Raw genomic sequence first — 6333 nt, forward strand, 5'->3', positions numbered from 1 at the left:
AATGCCATGCGTGGCTCCCACAGCCCCCTCTGGATAATTCTGTGATATAAATGTTAGAGAGAGACTCTAAGCAGGCTGGGAGCAGGCATCTCCTCTCATCAAAGAGGGGGGAAAGGGAAGAAAGACAGAGGTGCTTAGAAAATGATCAAAACGTTATAAAAATGGGTAACAAAACCACTTACATTAAATCGTCCGTAAAGAATCTGAACATATAAAACAAAAATAAAAGTTAAGTTTAGTTCAGGTGAAAACTTGGAAGCAATCCTGAGCAAACCCTATGTGCTAAAGTGTCAACCCTGAGCAGACAGAGCTGCTGTTCCGAACTGTGGGGGAGGATGGAGAATTCTGGGGTCAGGACGCGGCAAAGCTCTCTAGTGTCTGAGACCCAGAGAGAGGACAGAAGGGGCAATAGTGAGCATGTGTCCCACAGAGCATGACAAAGACCAAGAGCATGACAGAAATATCTGTTTCTTTTTAACTAAGCATAAAAGATGAGAAACAGAGAAAGCACAACTAAAAAAGGTATGCCTTAGAAAGTCCCCAACCTCAGGGGAAAAAAAAAAGTACCGTTAATAGATCTGCGTGAATCCTTCCAGATTTTGTCCTATCAATGGCTAGGATAAAAATCTGTTAAAATGGCCTCATAATCATATATACTATTCTGTAATTTGCTTTTGAACTGAATGATATTTCTTTGGCATCTTTCCCTGTGAGTGCACATAGACCTGTGTTCTGTTAAACTGTGGCTTGGTCTTCCATTGTATAAATACACCAAAATGGATTTAATCCATTTATGTAATAATTTCCAACAGAGGGACAGGTAGGCAATTTTCAATTTTTGAGAACCATGCTTCAATGATACGTTACAGGTGTCATATAGATTATGGGAAGTCGAACTGCTGGGTGAAGGGTCTGTGTATTTTTTATTTTAAAAGCTATTGTTAAAATGGCCTTCAAAAACATGCATCAGCTGGGCCTCTCAACAATGTGGAACCATGCCTGTTGCCCCTCCCCCGCCCCCCAACACTAGCTATTATAAAAAAAAACAGTTTAATTTCTGACTCGACTAGCAAATGCACAGATAGACTAAGTATGCGCCTGCAGAGTGGGAGATGCACGCGCAGAGGCTCCTGGGAGTGAACGTGGAAACACGTGGCCTTGGAGGAAGGTGTAAGCTCCCAGCCCCTGCATTTGTAGTGGTTGCAGCCGGAGGCTCCGTTCCTCCAGACATTTCCAGCTCCAGAAATATGTCGATTTGCTGGAACCACCTGAGGAGCAAGTGTGAAGGAATTTGGGGACTGATTAATGAAGCAAAATTAGAGAACGCCGTGTGCCACACTTGGGTAAGTGGCATCCAGACAGGAAATACCTGTCAACATTAAGGGGAGCCCGATTCCTCCGCCTGGCTCAGCGGAGTATGAGCAGATGAAGGGAAAAATACGCCAGAGCTTTGGTAAACGAGACGAGTGAAAGATTCACCGATTTAGAGAAAGATCTACCAGGGAAGCTGGAGATGCCCCACCTTGAAGGATATTTCAAACAAAGCTGCACAGACCGCTCCAGAGGGAACATTTGGGAAACAGGTGCAAGGACCGAGCCGAGTCTCTGCTGTCTCTTTTGATTTATTGATGCACATATTTGCAAATGGGCTGCAGTTCGTGGTCTCTTTCCAGGGCACTTGGGTGGAAAGAGGTTTTCAATCAGGCAAGGGACAGCCTCACAAAGAGATGACAGTTCAGGATATGTCGGGTGATGATCTTAATGGGCCCAGTGGGTTGGAATCCAAATGGAAGTGAGGAACCACAGCACGAGTAGCGTGTTACATGTATGCACGTGCTGCAATGTGTCCTCGACACACACATAAGCCCCAACTTGGGTCTTCAGAAGCATGGGAGCATTCAGAGCGTGTAGTCTGTGGCTACGGTCTTGCCAGGCCATTCCAGGCAAAGGGTGCCCCGCTGGAGGGTGAGGTGATCGGGAGATCGTCCTAACTGCGGTGTTAAGGCTGTTACAGAGCTTTCTTGCCGTCACACTGGCTGAGGAATACACAAATGTGTTCCAATGCTTGTCACCTCCACAGGTTCCCTCAATCCCCCTGAGAAATGAGACCTCCATGTGTTCTCTTTGGAAACGGCTGCTTGAGCGAGGAATGGAGGCCTGAAGTGCATCTGATTGGGCTCTCGTATCAGGGATTTCTGCACCAGGGATTTCTGTACCAGAGATTTCTGTAACTGATTTAGTCTTCTGTGCAGAGACTAGTTAATAAGACACATTCCAGAAACTATGGACCAGGCTGAGCAGAGATTTTTCTGAAGGTGATGAAGTCGTTAAGGGCTTGGGCTGGGGTTTATTGTCACTAGAGGGCACTGGGGCCACATGGCATTTCTGTTCCGAGCCACTTATTCCATATGCGGAGGCGTGATGAGGTGCTTCCACCCAGCAGGTATTTATTGAATAAATACAAGGAGCCAGGCCCTGGGAACACCTCGGTGAGCAAGGCAGGTAAGCTTAGGAAGCGCTGCATGGCCGGGCCCCTGGCCACCTCTCCCTGTCACCTCACTTGTCTCTCCTCTTGCCCACTCTACCTCAACCACCCTGGCCTTTCTTTTGATCCTTGAATACATCCTGATCAGCCTGAGAGATCTTGTGGTCTCTTCCCTCCGATTTCTACACGGCCAGTGGACTGTCATCTGGATCTCAGCGTCAGTGTGCTGGCTGCTCAGAGACACTTCCTGGACCATCCACCGTAAGCTGTCTCCCCGATAGCCTCCTTACCGCTTTGCAGAGCTTTGGCACTCTCCGAACTTTCAGACTAGGTGCTTGTATATTTCTTTGTTTATATTTTGTCTCCCCGGGCTAGACAGAGAGCACCGTGACCCAACAACCTCATCTGTCTTTTTTTCCTGATATCTGGGTCTCCCCTAGGTTACTGAGTACCTTTTATGAGTTAGGAAAAGGCAGCCCTTTCAGGCAGGTGTACAGCTTGGCAAGTGGACAGCACTTGTGTGTGAAGAAGATACTTCCTCTGGGAGACAGAGCCTGGAGCCAGAGCATATGGCCTGGTGAGAGAAGTCCAGGCTGGGTCCTACCCCCACTCATCCCCTCAGCTGGGCACAAACAGTGCAACTGGAGTGACCCCACCCATTTTATTCTATTCTATTATATAATAGGTGCTCAACGAAGAGTGGACTAGTGAAAGACAGATCTCATTCCCCGACTTAAAAGTTGCATCCTGTTGAGGGATATAAACAAGTAAGGAGGCAACAGGATAGCAAGAGGTTGTGGAAGAGGAGGGTGGGTGACAGAACTTCCCAAAGTTAGGATAGCTGAGTGGGGTCTGGGGCAGTTAGACCCTTCCCACGCCTTAGTCAGTTACTTCTGGCCTTGAGCAGCCTTGTCCAAGGCTCCTTTAAGAGCTATTTCAGAGAAGGGGAGTCTAACAGCAAGACTTGTGGTCCCCAAAGTCTGAAAAGCATAAGCAACTTCCAGTACATAGCACATTAAGCCTAGTCAAAGAGGTACTTTATCACTCAGCCATCACTACAGCAGCCAATGGCGAGAGTGCTTTTGTGGGCAAATGGGCTCAAGAAGCATGACTCAAGGACCAAGAGACGTGTGTGTGTGTGTGTGTGTGTGTGTGTGTGTGTGTGTGTGTGTGTTGGTTTCAGAGTAGCTGGGAAGCAGGGGCAGATAAGTAAGGGCTTACTTTTTTTCTAGAAGGAAAGGGAACTATAAGCAAGAAGGAGGCAGCATCCAGTAGTATTTTAGAAAGAGCACTCCAATTGCTGTGTAAAACTGGATTGGAGGAAGAGAGAACTGGAGGGAGGGAACATGGGGAGGGGTACCAATCAGGGAGCTGGGCAGTAACCTAGGCAGGTGACACTAGTGATCTGAACTCAAATGGAGGCAGCGGAGAGGGAGAAAATGGGATGAATTTGGCAGATGCTGAGAAGATAGAATCTGCAGGACTTGGTGATGAATTGAGTATGAACAGAGAAGGATAGGAGAGAAAATGACATATGGCGTGGATAGAAGAAGATGAATGGTTTTTGGCATAAGCAACTAGATGGATAGTGATGCTATCCACAGAAACAGGACAGACCAGAGGAGAAGCAGGTTTGGCAGATGGTGATGTACTTGGCTTTTCCCTGTTGGAAAGAGAGGTCTATGGGACAGCCAAGTGAACATACCTAAAAGGCTTGGAGTTCAGAAGAGAGATCTGGGCTGGAGATCTAGAAATGGAAGCACTAACATACAGATGGTGACTTTGCCACTAAAACAGATGACATGGTCCAGCATGGGTTTCAGAGTAAGAAAAGAAGACCTTTGACAGAATCCCCAAGAAGCACCAACATTTAAGTGCTGAGAAGAAGAGGAGAATGAGTAGACACTAGAGCAATCAGAGAAACCATGAGCTGGGCTGACATGAAAGGCAAGGCAGGAGACAATTAAAAAGAGAGAAATGGGGAACAGTTTTAGAAGCTGTTCAAGTTGAGGTAAGCATAAGGACCCATTGCTTCAGCAACAAGGAGATTTTTGATGACCTTGCAGTGGAGTGTGGGTAGAAGCCACAGCTAAGTGAGATGACGGGTAAATGGAAGGTGAGAAAACAGAACTCGGGAGTATAAACAACTCTTTGGGGAGGTATGGCAGTGACATGGAGGAGAATAGGAGGTCTAATTTGGACATCATTATTCCTTGCCAAACCACTGGCCTTGCCCCTGGTTGCCCACTTTCCCAGGGCTCTCTCCCTGCTTACTGGTCCAAAGTTTGTACAAAAAGCCTGTTCCTCCCAGAATGATGGATAATTTCCTTCTTTATCATTCACACATTTCCTCCAATGTTATTTGTTTAAAGACAACCCACACCTACTACTTCCATTCAGCCTGGAGCGCTGTCTCTCTTCCTCCCCACCCCCTTCACCCCATTCTCCCTTCTAGCTTTTGCCTGCCTCTTCACAAATTCTTTTCATCAGAAGAATGTCTTCCGGGTTCCCCTCCAGAAGCCTTTGGGGCATACATTTATTCATCCAACAAATATTTACCTAGAGCTTACAGCCTACTTGGCATCAAATATTGTACCAGACACGGGTGTAGATATAAAGGCAAGATGCAGAATCTAACCACAAGGAATCAGTTAAAAGAGGAAATAAAGTTATCAACTCATTCATTCATTCATTCATTCATTCAACAAGCACTAACTGACTGCCTGCTGAACATCCCACTCCTGGCCACCTGTGCATGTGACCAGAGCATAAGGTAGAAAGAGGCATAGTAGATAGCAAGGTTAGACTGAATGGAGATGAAAGAGATTATTTTACTCAGTTACTTCTTTTTTTAATATTTTATTGATTTTTTTACAGAGAGGAAGGGAGAGGAATAGAGAGTTAGAAACATTGATGGGAGAGAAACATGGATCAGCTGCCTCCTGCACACCTCCTACTGGGGATGTGCCCACAACCAAGGTACATGCCCTTGACCGGAATCGAACCTGGGACCTCTCAGTCCGCAGGCTGATGCTCTATCCACTGAGCCAAACCGGTTAGGGCTCAGTTATTTCTTGATAATTATTCTTCCATTCATGTCCTTCCTATAGAAGGGGATGTCTTCTTCCTTAGCGAAGACAATGTAGATGTTCCTCCAGCCAGCCCTCTACTCCTGCCACTGAGAAAAGCTTTCTTCTCCCTTTCTTCTCCTATAATATCTTTCTGTCTTGAGTTTACTGCAGGCATTTGTGTCTCTTTGGATATACAGGGGTTGTGGCAGAGATAGACTAAACTCTCAGGAAAGCAGCTCATAAATCATGGTCCTGGCAATGCTGCTGCTGGCAAAGAAAGACAGACTTTTTGGCTGTATTATATTCAGAGTCAAATAGGGAGTCCTAGTGTAGAAATAGGAGAGAAATTCCTTTCCTACCAAATTAGAAAGGAATTTTAAAGTGTCTGGTACATTACAGATATGCATTATCGCTAATCTTCACAATTTTCCTGAATTGTCTCGCCACATATTCACCCACCCATCTCTCCATCCACCCACCCACCCACCCACTCACCCACCCACTGACCCATCCATCCATCCATCCATCCATCCATCCATCCATCCATCCATCTTTTCAGGAAATATTTACATGCCAGGCACTCTGCTACATGATAAAGGTATAGCCACGAGCAGGGAAAACCAGGTCCCTGCTTTCAAGGTGTCTTCAATCCAGCAATGAAGGCAAATAAACATTAAACTAGTATAATAAACTACAAAAGGTGTTATGATAGACAAAGTTCAGTGTGCTAAGGAAGCATACAATGGAGGTCATGTAAGGCAAGGATTTTTATCTCCT

Source organism: Eptesicus fuscus, chromosome 14, assembly GCF_027574615.1.
Source record: "Eptesicus fuscus isolate TK198812 chromosome 14, DD_ASM_mEF_20220401, whole genome shotgun sequence".
In the NCBI taxonomy this organism is placed as follows: Eukaryota; Metazoa; Chordata; class Mammalia; order Chiroptera; family Vespertilionidae; genus Eptesicus; species Eptesicus fuscus.